At 40.4% G+C, this 16,121-nt stretch overlaps 1 long non-coding RNA gene across 1 annotated transcript; it reads left to right on the forward strand.

The window, feature by feature from the left end:
• The first annotated feature begins 124 nt into the window (after nt 1-124).
• Nucleotides 125-825, forward strand: LOC148184111 (uncharacterized). Its single transcript, XR_015772849.1, has 2 exons — nt 125-227; nt 608-825. It is a non-coding gene; the product is annotated as an uncharacterized LOC148184111 (long non-coding RNA).
• Nucleotides 826-16,121: the final 15,296 nt, after the last annotated feature.

Here is a 16,121-nt window from a genome sequence, read left to right on the forward strand (position 1 = left end):
TCCCCGGGCGGGGCCCCGCCGTGCCCGGCGCTAACCGGGCCGGGAGCCGCCGCCCTGCCCCGCTCGGCGCCGCTTGTCCCGGCACGGCCGGCCCCGGCAGCCCCGGCGAGGGCAGCGGGGGGAGCTCGGGCGGGGAAGCTGCGCCAAACGGGCTGTGCCCGCCCGACCCGCCGGCTCCGCTCCCTGCGGCCCTTCCCGCGGGGAAGGGACGAGATGCGGTCAGCACGGTGAGAGCCCGGCCCCTGGCCGCGCTGCAAAGCGGGGGGATGCGAGCCTCGGGGCCGGCCTCGCGTCACTCCAGGGCAAAGGGGTATTGCGGAGCCTTGCAGCCGAGAGAGGGGGAGAGGACATCTTCCAGCTCGGCTGGCTCGGGGCGGAAAAAACCCAGTGATTCATATTCACTGCGCTGTTTCCTATAACCCAAGGCAACCGGCACGCTCCTGTGGTAGGCTTGCAGCTGCATTGCTCCCCAGCCAGGGGAGGGAAAGCGCTGCGGGCGATGCAACAAGTGTCGGGGATGGTAGGCAGCTCTGAGGGAGAAGAGGCAGATCGGTGCTCAGCCTAGAGCCAGTTTCATGCTTCAAAACCAACCAACCTCTTCTCGCAGATGCCAGCATGAGCAGCCTCTCTGCGTGATTTGTTCCAGTTGCCCAATCCAACATGCATCCCGTTTTCCTGACTGAGATCCATGGTCTGTAATGCTGAAGGCACAGCCTTCTGGCTGTGGCACAAAGCAAGTCCTGTCGCCAGCTGTGGATCATCATGCCTGTCTCATTTATTTCTCTCATCAGTGTTCTGTCCTGAGTAAATAAAGTGTAAAATAAGCTTGTCTTACCCGAGTAACATTTCATAAATCATACTTGCGTGTGTTAAGTAGAAGAAAAAGGGTTTTGTGTTGTATAGAAAATTGCACCTGTAACTGGAGATGAAGGGGTTTCTCAGAAAACAAGAAACACTTGAATTATTTAATTTTGGCAAAACCCTTGTCTTATAAGTGTTCTTGAACAGAATAGATGAATAACCCACAGATGGATGAGTGTAATCCATTCATTAGTATGTGAAACCAAAGTCATGCAGGATCCAAATGACATCAAAAGTCCAAGCAATGATCAGAAGTGTATTTGACAGTTATTTGGCTACAGGGAGCCAAATAACACAACAAATGGTTTAACAAATTGAATGACTAGGTTCTTTCATCTCTAGCTTTTGTGATTTTATATTTGAGCCCTTCTGGCTGAAGATGGTCAAAAGCTTAGGGCAATTGTGTATTGTGTGCCTGAGGAAGTATCAGTATTGGATTAAGATGAATGGATGTAAATTCCCCAGCTGGCTGGTGAGGTATTTTATTTAGTTATGTGAGCATGTGCACAGGTTACTCTGTCTATTGTAGAGAAAAGGAGAAATTTGGATAGCCTGTTTACAGAGTGAATTATTCTCTTTGCCACTGTGCATTTCTTTAATGGTATCTGCCTTTTAGGAACTTATGCCAACTAGTCTTACCTGCTTCTCTAGTTTTTCAGAATAAACCTTTTTATTAAGCAACTGGACACTACACTTGTTGCCACTCAGTGCTTACACTCAGTGGCTAACTTACCTTTTCCTTTTAAGTGCATGTCACCCTATGTACTGTGTCATAAAAGAAAAAAAGCTCTGTGTTTTTGTGTGCATGTACACGCACACACAAATATCTATGACTAATAAGTGTCTTTATTTGCCAGCTATGTAAAATGAGCAGTTAAAAGGCTTTAATTCCTGATATCAAATAGCCAACTATAGCTTGCTACTGATGGTCTTAAAAGAAAAAAATAAGTAACTTATTTACAAAAGTAATACGTTTCCTAGTCAGAAGTTGATGCCTTAACAAGGCAAAAAGGTGTATATTAGCATGGGCATTATTTGAAAATAAATTGATTAGAAAACTAGCTTTTCACCAGTGCTCCTACTGTAAGTCCTTTTGTTATGGTTATTCAGGGGATTTTACAGTTGGGGAAGGAATTGTCCTCTATATTCTACAAAGTAATTTGGGTTCCAGGTGCTTAACAAATAACTCACATCCTTGCCGAGCCACTGAAGTATTATGGCCAGCAATCTTTATCTCCTGCTAGTTATCTCTGAGGAAACATGATAACTCCTTGTGGGTATGTGGGCAACAGGAAAAGCAGCCAACACACAGAGCTGATGACCTAGTGGCTACCCTCATTAAGTCAGGTTGTACCCTGATTTACTTACTCTGAAACCTTAATGGTGTCAATGAGAATTCGCCCTGTGTACCATCAGCCTGACTATGAAAGCAGAAAATTTGCACTACACCCTTAAGCAGGTGTAGTACTTCCCAATGAAGTAACTACTGGAGACGAAAAAACAAAAAAGGAAGTAATGTGTTTGCTGGCACTTGGTCTAGGAAATGATACAGAAGTCTTTTTTAAAATAAGAGTAGGCTCATGTCTCACAAAAGCTGGAGAAAGATTAATAGCATGGGACAGCCTACATTTTCACCACTTGCCAAGCCCTCATTTTGAAGCAGAAACGTCACACAGTCTCTACATATGGAAATTAAGGAAATGTAAACTGTAAACGGCTATGTTCTGGACTTCTGATTCATCATGAGCAAAACATCTAGAAATTACAGGATTTTTTTTCCTGGGGAATAGTTTTTCTAAAAATGAGGCCAAAATTGTGACAATTAATCTATTATTTGTGATTTGATGATGCTTTATTCAGGTTGGCCACATGTCTTTTTCTTTGTGGGTTGTAGTTTACTGACACAATCAACTGAAATGGCTCTTCTGGAGCCATTACAATTTGTTGTGTGAGTGCAGCTGAAAACACTTCAGCGTGCCATGTGTCACGCTTTGTCAAGTTAACAGTTGATGTTTCCAAATCAGGATTAGGAACAGTGCTGATGCAGTGCAATGCTGCAATTGCTTGTGCAACATAAGCATTCATAAAAGGGAACAAACTCTGCTGAAGGAAAGCAGCACTACCTATTGCTTTGTCAGGTGTCCCAGCAGTTTATTTTCCCTAAAACATCCAGACCCTTTGGTATCTGAGGTTACTTTAAAATACCAAAGAAGAGGAGCATTCTCACCAATCCATTTTAGGAAGCAAATAAACTTCAGAAATTATATTAAACTCTTTGTCAGCAATCAGGAAAGTTGGATTAAGTGATGTACCAAAGGAGGTGCAGGACGTGCATGGTGAAGCCAGCCAGGTAGAGCCAGCTGCATGGCTACATGCATGATACAGCCAGGAGTTCACCTCACCAGGCAGTGCTAAAGTCCTACAGCCCCTTCAGTCTCTCCCTCTGCCCAGCAAATCCAGACTGGGAGAGCAGGGAAGCTAAAACTTAACTTTGTCATTAGGATTTTATTCTTGGATTTCTATATATGAGAAGCTTATGTGTGAACAACCCTAGAATTGTGGCATTTGTACTGAAGTGGGTAATGGATAAATGATTAGTGAACCTGTGCGTGAACAAAAGTGATACCTTGATCACAGAAAACAGCAATATGAAAAATAGTGGTTTTCACTTGCTGTCAAATTTGTAGAACTGTCAAAATAAAAAATAAAGTATTGATACTGAAGAATGAACATCTGTTATTTCCAAAATTACTGAAAATAATGAGTTTGAATTCTTCTTTGGGGATAATTGAGAAATGGTCACTGGAAAGTTGTGAAATTCTTTAAAACATCGAACCATTTTTCAAGTCTGGCATCCTTAGGTTAATCATACTGAATTCATACATATGTATCTAAATAAGATTTTTCAGAAAGAACATAGTCCACACATTGGAATAATGCTGAGACAGAACAAGTTCTAAGCACTCAGATTCTCAAGAGCAGCATTTCTCCAATGGTGACAAAACCATCAGTGATTCACCCACATAAAATACAGGGCAGTAAAAGCCAGAAGGATTGCTCTGAGAATCAGTGCTCTGAGCCTGCAGGTGCAGCAGGAGGGATAAATTGTGCTGCAAGGCAGATTATGTCCTGTGCCTCCTCACACCATCTGTAGGCCTGCAGGTTCATCTCTTGCTGAAGGGAAGGTGCCAAAGTACAGCAGGGAGATGAGTGCCCTGAGTCTGGCGGGGAAGGGAGGGGAGAATCACTACAGGCAGATGAATTGTTCTCCAGGCCTCCTGTTATTCCCAAATATCAGACCCACCTCTTTGCTAAGCTGGGGCAGAAAAGTGACAGTCCTATGATGGAGAGGCAAAGCTCTGTCTGGCAGAGGGATTTGGGGAGACAACAGTGATGGGATATACTTAAACACAAGGAAGCACAGCTTTAGGGGTAAAGTGAGGTTGATCTTTTACTGATCTCTTCCCAGGTTAATCCTGCTTATGATTTAAGCAGTCATTTAAATGGCTAAAATTACCTGATTTAGAGAAGCACAGTAATTTTTTGTCTATTATACAAATGGATTTCAAACAGCATCTAAGTAACACAAGGTCATATAGTCCAAAATGATCCTCTGTTAATTTAGAGTATTACATGAATTTGAAGGATAAGATCAATTCCAACAGAAGCTGGACTTAACCACTAAACCATTTATTTTTTTTTTCAAAAAAGTGCATAAACAAACCTTTCACCAGGAATGCTAGAATGTGATCCTAGATTTCTCTTTGGCCTTGAACCACTTCAAATTAATTGGTTTGCAGCCAAAGGAGGTGCATAATATAACATCACAATTTATATTTAGGAAACCTCATTAGAAATGAAAAAGTTATGTAACTCCTCAGAGAAAGCAAAAGAAATATAGGACAAATTATACTCAAACACTGCAGTTAAATTATTTTAACAGCAGGGTAGCTTTTAAAAAAAACCTGTTAGGACAAAATCCTACATAGGATGAGGAAAAAAGCTCTTATATCTTACTGTAATTAGAAACTCATCAGGTTAATGGGACAATTTTTCAAAAGCTGCCATTTAAGTTTTTGCACATGGCATTGATCTTGCTTTATTTCAGCTTGCAAATAGAACTTGGCCAGAGGGGGGAAAAAAGCAATCAGACATTTTCTAATGTACATATAAATTCAGAGCTCTGTATCTTTTGTGTCTGTGCTCTTTCATTCAATTTGTACTTGTGATGGAGTCCTAAGATCTCTCTTTCACTTCAATATTCACTGACTGAAATTGCTCAAGTGATTTTGGAGTATCTCAGTCTTTAGTGGTGAATCTCACAGGGTTCAAGGGAAGAAAGCCAGCTCGTTAAGATTCTCTCTTTATTTGGGCACTTAAAATCTGAGGCATAGGAAATTAAAGATCACTTTTGATAAATAAAGTCAGCACTTTAAAAAGACATTTGGTATTTAAAGATGTGGCAAGAAGAAATTCTGAAAAGGATGGAAAAGGGTGTAGCATTATGGGAAAAGTTTTCCAAAACAGCAAATGACAGAGGAGCCTAAATCTCTAGGCAATTCTGTTATTGACTATGGTAGTTTTGTTGGGATTCCTAAATATGCTTATTTACACAGATATCTAAATATCAAAAGACAAAAGGGAGTGGATGTGCAAAACATCTGCTCACTCCAGATGACTAACAAGTGAAAAATAAGAGGGAGCCTGCAAAGCAGCTCATGAATGAGCCAGCCACCTTTACTGAAAGGATGAATTATTCCTTTTAGAAAGCAATGTATTATTAGAATTAGGTTCCTAGACTGCAGCAGCTGTCCACTGAAGTATTTTTTTTTTTTTTTAGAAAGCTTTCACTATGGTACATTGAAAAACAAAACTGCAAACAGAGATGTTACTAGAAAACAAGGTACTGTGCTTATTATTATATTCATATTTTTCAGGATGGGTGGAGCAAGGTAATTATGGGAATGGAATAATGGTATAGGACAGCATAGAATAGAGTCTTTCAGCTGAAATGGACCTAAACTGATCTTCTGGTTTTACTGCCTGACCTGTTCAGGGCTGAGCAAAAGTTAAAGCAAGTTATTAAGGGCAGTGTCCAAATGCCTCTTAAACACTGACAGGCTTGGGGCACCAGCCACCTCTTTGGGAAGCTTCTTCTGGTGTTTGGCCACTCTCTTGACAGAGAAATGCCTCCTAATTTCCAGTTGAAACTTCTCCCGGCGCGCCTTTGAACATTCCCATGTGAGATAAAGTAACTCAATGGCAGAAGTAGAACAGTGTAGCTAGTTAACTAATATCAGAAGGGTACTCTTGGATTAAAAACATACTGCTATTTACATATAATATCATTAGTTCTATATTCTGAATGGAAAAGGTTTTATAGCTGCCTGTTATTAAGAGCTATAAAACTGAAAAGCTGTGATATGCAGTGCAGCTTCTTTACACTGCGTATCACACTCATCTGTAAGATTAGAGCTTTAAAACAGCAGAGTTTTTCCTATCCTGGTAACCCATTTTGCATTCTTTTAAACTGACAATCCATGCAACAGGAGATACTTTGAAAACAACAACAAAAGGATGTAGCAAGCAATTTCAGTAGCAACTTCAAAGAAATAGAAGGATCTGGTTGCCACAGGAATAATTCTTTCCCTGCTAGCTGAGAAAAAAACTAAACCCAAGACCAACTACATCCAGACAGGACAGATGTTGACTACCACAGGATTACTGGTACTTCACAGCAGGAGATCTAAGAGCTTAAACCCTCCTATTTGTATTCTGTAAAATGCACAACATCATCACTGCTGTATTTGAATTTCTTATGTTACTTTAGGAAACTGCAACTGAGGGCATTAAGCACCCTACTTGCTAAGAAATCTAAATCCAGTACTTATGAATTTTAAATCAATCAACTCTCTAAACATGTTGCACATTTGAAAAAGAATTAATCGAAATGAAAACACTCTGAAAATCAGAAAATCAGAATGACAAATGAGGAATAATTCCAGAAAGGCAGGATTCCCGCTAAACATTAAAGTACATCAGCTGAAGAAATCTACCAAGCACATTCAAGACTCCACATGAACTGGGTTCTTGAATCAGTGTCTTCAACCAGAACTGGCAGTAAAGGCATCCAGTTGCCTTCTGTGGACACAAGGGATGAGAGAGCTTGAATACTCCTCTAACAGCTGTGGAGAGCAAATGTTATGTTAGCTTCTCTGAGGAGAATATGGGCAATTGTACCAAGCAGCTTCCAAAAATATTTTACATCCTCAAAGCACTGGACAAATATGAAATAACAATTCCCTGTTCCATTTCCCATTACAGACAAAGATGAATTCCAAAAGAAAAGCAACTCAGGCCTCAGGCTTGAGAGAGGGAAAAGGACAGTTCTTCAAGAGTGTTGGGATGGCCAAGCTAATTAATAGTAGTAGTTTAGTGAGAATCTCTGGGTGATAATTCCTACAGAAAAGTCCAAAGTGGTATATTTTAATAAATTCCCAGCTGCCTAACTGCGTTTTGCTTGGCTGAACTCAATCCAACTGGCTTATACAAGCAAAAGAATTTGCAGATAGTAGTAGGATCATAAAGCAACAGCTCAGTGGAGGAGCAGGTGGATATTTTTGTTGTTTCCCAGTAGTCTGTTCTTGTTTTCATCTGTCTCAAATTATGATATGTAAAATCAAAAAGGAGTGTAAGGGAATATTTGGCAGTGACAAGGAAGAACAGATCTATATTATAAAACTGCCTACTAATAAAGCAACTGATAGTTCTGGGAGAGCTGAGTACTTACAATATGATAAACAAGCATAGTGCTTGTGGATCAGCTGCTGTGCACTCTGAAAACTTTTGAATATTGTTACTGTGAGAAAGCACAGTGCTTTCAGAGTAACAATGTGAAAATAAACACAGTTAAAACACATTTACTTAAGGTTCCCTTGGAAAAATACAACTAAACAGAGCTGAAAATGTTACAGCAGCCAAATCCCTGTTGGAGCAAGAAGGAGGGGCACATCCTGTACCACTTTTGTCAATCTGCTTTTCTGCTGTGGCACAGGCACTAACAGCAGGGAACTCCAGTTACAGCCAGCACTCACCACAAGTGGTACAGCAATGAAATGTGGCTGTGCTATTGACAAAGTCATCCTGTTTGACTCACAGCACCTTACAGATACCTTTATTGCTGCCAGATGTGTAAGTAGATGTAAAACTAATGGTAGTGTTTGATCTGTATCTATTACCAAGCTGTACAGCCAAAATCACAAAGCCAAATATTGAAACTTCGTATCAGGACATCCTTAGAAATTACATGTAGGGACCAAAATCCATACTTTTCAGTTTGCTATTAGAGTTTCAATTTTGTAAATTTTTGAAGAGGATTTCTGCTTACTCTTACATGAAATAGTTTCAGCTATTATTATTATTATTATTATTATTATTATTATTATTATTATTATTATTATTATTATTATTATTATTATTACTATCCTATTCTTCTCGTGTTCTGGAGAAGACATTGTTGAACAATTTCAGTTTTGCATTTCCCACTCATACTCTAATTATTCTGAACACAGACTTCTCACTGCTTATGCTTTGTCTGGCTTCTGCGACCCCTGCCCTTTCAGCCTGAACACATGCAGCTGTAGAATATTTTCAGATCCTTGCCAGAAGTAGATGCTGAACACGTATTCTGCAGGGAGAGTTAATGAGGAGTGAGTTGGCAGGTGGGCATCATACAGTCAAAGAATGGCAGAAGATCAAAATAGTGCAGCGTTGTTGTGCTGAGCATTTTCACGGCACGTGAAGGAAATGGTTAAGGATTTGTGTAAAAAAGAGTATCAGGCAATGTAAGAGGTCCCGAGAGCCCACAGAGCTCTGCCGAGGGTCAGTGTTTCCCAAGGCTTGCTCTGTGTGACGGCGTGCAGCAAGAGAACATCTGGGAAGGGCCGGGGCACAGGGCGGGAGCGGTCACAGAGCACAAACACATCCCAGAACTGGGGGTGCTCGTGTCACACGGCAATCTCCAGCTCTGCTCGGCAGGATCGCCCGAGGGCAAGAAATTACGTCCTTGCAGTTCATTAAAGGTGCGGATTACAAACCAGTGAACGCATTATCGCTTCCTAGCCAAACGGAAGGAGGTTTATCACTGCTGATAACGCCGCAGCCCGATCGCCGCGGATGTGCGGGAGGCAGGCACGGCCCGGCGGGGCAGAGAGGAGCAGAGCCGAACAGTCCAGCCCATTCCAGCCCATTCCAGCCCATTCCAGCCCATTCCAGCCCAGTCCAGCCCAGTCCAGCCCAGCCTATTCCAGCCCAGCCCATTCCAGCCCAGCCCATCCCCTCTGTAGCTCGGGCTTCCACTGCCACCCGGCGGGCAAACGGGCTCTGAGCCCACTGGCCCGGAGCGGCGCATCAGGGGCACGGGCTCCGGGGATTCGCAGGAGAAAATAAACTGTTCAGTTTATACTCATGGAGGAATAAGGGACTGGTAAAGAATCTGTCGTTTGAAATGAACCATACATTCAAAAATCATGCGGGTATATCCTAAAGCGTCGTGAGTGTGACCTACAGATGGCCATAGATATTTTGAAATGCTTTTTGTCTTCTGATTTCTAAGCACTTAAAGTATGTAATGTTTTTCTTGCAATAACAAGGGCTAACACCTTTTGAAGGTAAGTTTGATTTAATCCTCTTTTCCAAGGGAAGGATTTTTGAGAACAGCAAGTAGCACAAATCATATAATTAAGCTTCTGAATAGTCGTGATACGATTACTGGCGGGTGACAAAACTTCCTTGTTTAAAATAAAGCTTTGATGATTCCACTACAGCCAGGCTACTCAGAAAGATGAAATTATATACCAGGACAGTCAGAGCACTCAAGGTGCTCATCCATATCACAGCCCACATTTGACAGCACTCCTTATCAGAAGTACATTAGATAGTTTCCAGACTTCCAGTATTATTTAGTGTTTTGTCACAGAAAGGTTCGTCTAAGCACTTAAAATACAAAGGGATGTGACATCAGAGCAGCAAAGTTCCAGATGCACATGAAGTAGGAGGACATGGCTCATCGTTTGTATAGCTTCTTCATTAGGACTTCAGAGAAAAGCATCCTTTAGGGTTATTGCTTTTAGTCTTTGCAAAAGTAACATAACTTGCTCCTGGGTATTTAAAAGCCACATTTTATTTGGAAAAAGAAAGTTCTTTCCAGTGGGACACAGTCAGGATTCCTGTTTCACCTATGTGCCAATGTAATCATTTGGATCTCAATCTGGAGCTCAAAAACTTGTATTCCTGACAAATATTAAAGTTATCAGAAGAATCACTTAATAGCCAGTGGCAGAAGAACAAAATTTTCTTCCTCTTTGACTTATTACTGGATTGTTCCAAAGGCCTCCCAAGCACTTAGCAAATATCCTTGGTGCCGTAAGGCCCGGGCTGGCATCCTTCTGTTAAAGAATAGATGAGAAAAACAGAGAAGCTTTTAAGATCAAAACCTTTTTGGTCAATGTAATTTTTCTGGTAACTCTGAAATTCATGATTACAAGGAAAATAATTTATCAGCTCCATGATTATGTTCTCCATTTCAGGCTGTAAAGTAAGTGCTCCGAAGCAAACATGGCGCAATCTAATCTGCTTTACCGTAACAGCAGCTGAACTAAGCTTTGACAGTGATTTTCTTTTTGTCTTCTCAATTCCTAAACTCAAAGTGAAGTTTGAGCTTGAGAGGGTGCAGAATACAATGGGTGAAACCAAAGGCAACATTTATATGAATCTTAATGAAGTTGAATTCTCAAGCTTCAGGCAACTTCAAGTCTTCTGCAAGTCAGACAGTATCTGCATTACATGAGAACTTGATGTACCATTATGATACTCTCACAAGTACAAAAGGTTGTATTTTCCAGTACCTGATTCCCCTGTGACCCAGCTTTTAAAGTCATGATTATGAAAGGTTTTGGGAAGTGAAGGAAGTGTATGGAAAAACAGTGCAAATTGTTTGCTTAACAACATTTGCTTTTAGAGCACGTCCAGAAGTGTTAAAAATATGCTTCAGATGACGGGAGTGATTCATGACTAGACAGCTGCTGAGAGAGACATCACTGACAAGAGAGAGGGGGAGAGCATGTGTGAGAGAGAGGGACAGATTTGACATGCAAATTACTTGGAGAAAAAGAAATTAAATACCATTTCTTCTGAGCTTTAGAAATTAGGAATTATTTTAATGACTTCTGAATTAAAATGAAGTTGCATCTCCTGGAGCTGTCAGAATTTCAGTGCCCCTCAGATCTGCTCTACAGGCTACAGTTGTTATTCAGCTGATGCTATGACTGTCTGCTATCACTTTCTGGGTAGGAAAAGCTAATATCCTTTTGTCCATTTGGCAATTTGCTATTATTAGGAGACTGACTGCTGCATTTCCTGGCAAGTCCTAACTTCATAAATAATGTAATTTGGACATTGGTGTCAATCTTTAGTCAAAAAATTAAGTATAACTGGCTGGAAGCAAGTCCCTGCTGAACAAGTAGACTGGATACTTTCCACAATCTGCATCCACAGAACAAATCCAGAAAGTGATTGACTGAAATCCAAGTCCCAAAGCGATGACTAAACAATTTAACAGTTGAGTTTGATGTTCTAGTGATATACAGCATTCCCCATCTAAAAAATCTAATGGTAGAAGTTCCCACCTCTGGTCTGTACCTACAGCCCCACTGCTTTTCTCTGTCCATTTAGCATGGATCTGGTAGCACAGCCTTCAGCCTGTGGGCACAGGACTTTACTGTAGCAGCTGACCAACAAAGAGCAATCTTCATTGATTTTCTGCTTTGATATTGCTAATTTCACATATGTGATATGATGTTCCCTGAAGGCCCAAATTTAAATTTTGGGTATTTGTCAAAACTAGTCAGCCTCAATCTTGGCCTTTTCACAACTCCACATATACATGCTGTCTGGATGATTCCATGTTCTGTTGGCTTTTTTTTTTTCCTGAAATACTGTGTTTTTCTTTTTGTACATGGCAACTGAATATGTGGAGGGCATTTATTCTGAAGTGGAAGTAAACCACTTATTAAATCAGCTAGAACTCTCTGCACCTAAATTTTACAAATTTTCAATCACTTCTAAAATAAGCATGTTAAACATTCATATATTTGCATTGAAAAAGCTAAGCTGATTTAAAAAACCAAAATGATTAAATCATAGGCAATTTGTGCCGACCACCCCCTTTTTAGAAAGGGCTTTTTTCCACGTTCTTTGTTTCACCAGAATACAGATTATCTATTTGAAATACATGAACTGAATGGACTTCCCATTGAGGTTAGTGTATTCTAGCATTGTAATAAAGGTTATGAAAAGATGTCCGAGCACCAGCTGGCCTTCCTTTGATCCTCTCCATTCTTGTGATGATACATTTTCACACTTAAGATGATTCCCTTCTACCTCAAAGGCGGAGAGCTGCTTTGGTCCTTACAAATATTAAATGCAATCACAATGACCTATCTTTCTGGTTCCAGTCATCTGTTTAATATAGAGTGGAAGGTCAGAACTACATTAAAAGGGTCTGAAAGGCTTTATTTCACTATACTGCCCCATGCAGAGCTTCACAAAAAGCTGGCAGACTTGTAGTTCATGCATGCACGCTCCTCAGCACTGCATTGTGCGCTTCTATTAATGGGCTTTTGTAACTTTCCAGGAAAAATTCCCTCACCAAGTGAACAAAACTGTTGTCAGATCTGAACACACATGTGAATATCAACTACAAAAAAGAAAAAAAAATTATATTTAAACAGTAGGGGTACTGTCTTCAGAAAAAAGGATGTCTGAGTCACTAGCTCGTGTCTTCCCTAGGCTGTGTTTTAAAGGTAGTTTTTGTCTATTTTCTAGGATGGAGATTTAATAGCAGAGGTGGAAACCAACTGTTTAGAGAAGGCAAATTCAATAATAGATGTCATTAAGGATTAATGAATAAGCCTATGGACCAGAAAGCACAAGCCTGTGTGTACCAATACAAAGAAATCTATTTGCAGCACAGTGGAGCACAGGTCACTTTGAAGTCATTAGCATACTGAATTACAAAATAGCTGCATCTAAGGCACTTCAGTTGTCCTCAGAACACATTTCCCAAGCTATCACATTTTTTCCTTTGAATCTGTCTATAAAGCTCATGTTTATTTGCCTTCTCTTAGGTCTTCTTCTCAAGCAGGACCATCTACATGTCTTGCCATGTTTATCTAACATACTACTTCTCAAACAAGCTCTTTAACTAAAGAAAGCTAAATATCCAAAATCCCAGCAGACACTCCAAAACATGGAGCCTGGAGAATTTATAAAGTTTTACAACTCTGTTTACCTATACGCCTCTACACTTTTCCTTACTGAGCTTGAATATGTTAACCTCTGGTCTGGATTATGAGGGGTGGGTAAGTGGCATGAAGTGAGCAGCAAGAATTGAATGCAGCTGTCCACGTATGAATGGAACTACCCACAGTGGGGAAGACAATGCAAGGAAAGAAAAAAGTGGATTCCAGAAGCAAATGGCCTATGGGGCCAGTTCCACTTGCTTCACACTGATTTTGTCTTAAATTTGGCTTGCTCTTGTATATGCCACTTAGATGTTTTGGGAATACTTCATGTGTAGCAATTACTTCCCTGTAAAGGTATCAACAGGAGATTAAGTGTATTTGAATTTGCTGAAGAAGCCACGGAAACAAAGCACAAGTGCTCTGTTCTAAAGCCTGACCTCTGAATTCAAGAAACATCCAGGAGGCCAGGTTTAAAAAGAGTGTGAGAGAATGCAGATAAGGTGTTAGACCACAAAAACACTCTGTGCTCAATGGCTACAGGTAATAAACAAGTGGTAAGTCCTTCCTAGTGAAGTTCCTCTTCCTTATACAGCTTTTTCATTTCTAACTAAACTAGAAAATACGTCTCAAGCAGAGGATTGTTTTTGGGTTTTATGGAAGGGGAGTTATTTGAAATTAGATGTAATTATATGATGTCTTCTTTTCCTATGTACACACAGTAAACAACCTCGCATAAAAATGGCACATTACTTTTTGTACAGATTTTATGCTCTTTAATAGAAGTAAATAAAAAACCCAATCAAAATTAATCAATAAAATACATCAAAATAATTACAGTAATGCCTTCTAAAGTCAAAACACTAATTTGATATTTTTAAATATTGTTCAGGAGTCAAATGACAGATATGTCTGCCCTGAACAAATCAAAATGAAGCCCTCAGTGGTCACCTGCACCTTCTGTAAAAAAACCTGATTCAGGTTTCCGAGATGAAAAGCTTCTCTGAGCTGCAGGATAATTATTACAAAAAATAACAATGAGCAGTCTTCCAATTTTACTAGGCCAGATTGGTTAACATCCTCTTCCCAAAAATATTTCTTTTATTTTTTTAATAGCATGTCATTTACATCAACTGTAATGGCACTAGTGCACTGTCTGGCACCGGCCAAAGGACCAATATTCTCCCCCCTCAGGACCCTGGCTGTGGGTATTTGTGAGCAATAGCTATGGATGGGTTTCTGCTGCCTGTAAAACGCCTTTGGCTCAGCACTGGTGCCACGGTTTCCAGCTGTTCTTCCAAGCATGGGGTAGCTGCTCCTCTCCAGCTGTGCCAGCTTTATGGCAGCATTAGGACTATCAAACCATATTTGCTATTCCCACTCAAACATCCTTTTCATTACAGACCTACAGGTTGGCATAGGAAATTATTAGGATACAGGAAAGATCCTCTTTCAAGGTGATTTTCTACTGAGGTCTCCCTGACAAAAGCTCAGGTAATATTAAATTGACATGACAGATTGTATTTGATTTTGGAAACACAACAGCAAAATATATTTTCTTGCAGTCAGGCAGTGATATTCTCACTGCAGAGTGGCTGCAGGGATGGGGCTTCTTAATCCAAAACTCTTTATTCCACACGTAAAAATTAATTCTCATCCCTCAGACTCCATCCACCTACTAATCTTTTGAATTTTCTCTCTTGCTCAGCTTTTCCTTCAAGCCAGCTAGAAACAACAGTTCTTTGTGCTCCTTCCCAGTGCTGTAACTCCTTCTTTTTCTGGTTCCAGCTGCACAAACTCAGAACAGTTTCCTCCTACCAGTGTTTGCTCCCTTTACTTTCTTCTCAAGGATGCCACATTGCAACGTAGTGTTTTTAACAAACCCTCCAAACTGCAAACAATGTTCACAGTCTGGTAGCAGTTTTGAGAACTTTCATATTTCTGGTGTGAAACAACTCTCACAGAAATACTACCAAGCAAGGAGAATTATCCTTAATACAACAGAGCTGTCCTCTTAGCACAAAGCACCTGATACTAATCCATGATCTGATCTGTGTGTTTAAAAGTATCTCAAGTTGCCACTTTCCCTTTATGACAATCTTACACATTCCTCCAGACCTCCAACACACTGTTAGAAGAGCACAAATGTTGCAACATGGTTTAATTTAAACTTATCCTGTAGTGAGTCCTCAAAAATATAACAGAGAAAGCAAAATCACTGTGGAATCAGACAACTAAAAAGTTAGGAATTCTTAAATTGCAGATTTGTACTTTCCAAGTAACAAAATGCTCGTGGGAGCAGAGTCAAATTTCTATCTTCTCTTGGGATAAATAAATTTAAAAATAGTTTCGGACAAGAGGAAACCTACAGAGGTTCTGACTGGCAGATACCCACATTTTGCCTCAGGCAGCAGTGCAAGGAAAGCAGAGTGAGTGGGAGCACGAGCACACGTGGTCAGGGACAGAACTGTGATACCTGGACTGTAGAATAGCACATGGACCATTCCCACAGGGAACTGCAGTGCTCCAAAGCAAATAATGCAAAAGGCAAAGAATGAGGGGAGAGCATATATAGGTTCACATATATAAAGTGTTCCCTGCTTAGTCTGTGTGGGACTTCAGCTAGACTATGTGCTATTTTTAACACACGCAACCTGCAGAAGCTTCTGTGTTTTGACTTCACTGGCTGGAAAAATAGAGTTTTAAAGTTTTCTAGTATATGTGCACTACAAGAAAAGAAAGGTGAAGAAAAATTCCAATTTTCTCTCCAGTGCAGCTAATTTTTCTTTTTTTTAACTGGTCTGTTAATGTAGTAAAAAAGTTTTCCATAATATTAAATGACTATTGAGAGAAATGTGTATCTTTTGAGACACACACAGACAGTGTAATGGACTGCCTCTTTTGTCTGAAGGCGTGCTGTACTCTGGCCAGAAACACTCTCTCATTTGAACTCAGGTTGAA

Source organism: Pseudopodoces humilis, chromosome 6 (genome assembly GCF_049639895.1).
Source record: "Pseudopodoces humilis isolate 2021_Gansu_Grassland_sample_001 chromosome 6, ASM4963989v1, whole genome shotgun sequence".
NCBI classification, from domain to species: domain Eukaryota; kingdom Metazoa; phylum Chordata; class Aves; order Passeriformes; family Paridae; genus Pseudopodoces; species Pseudopodoces humilis.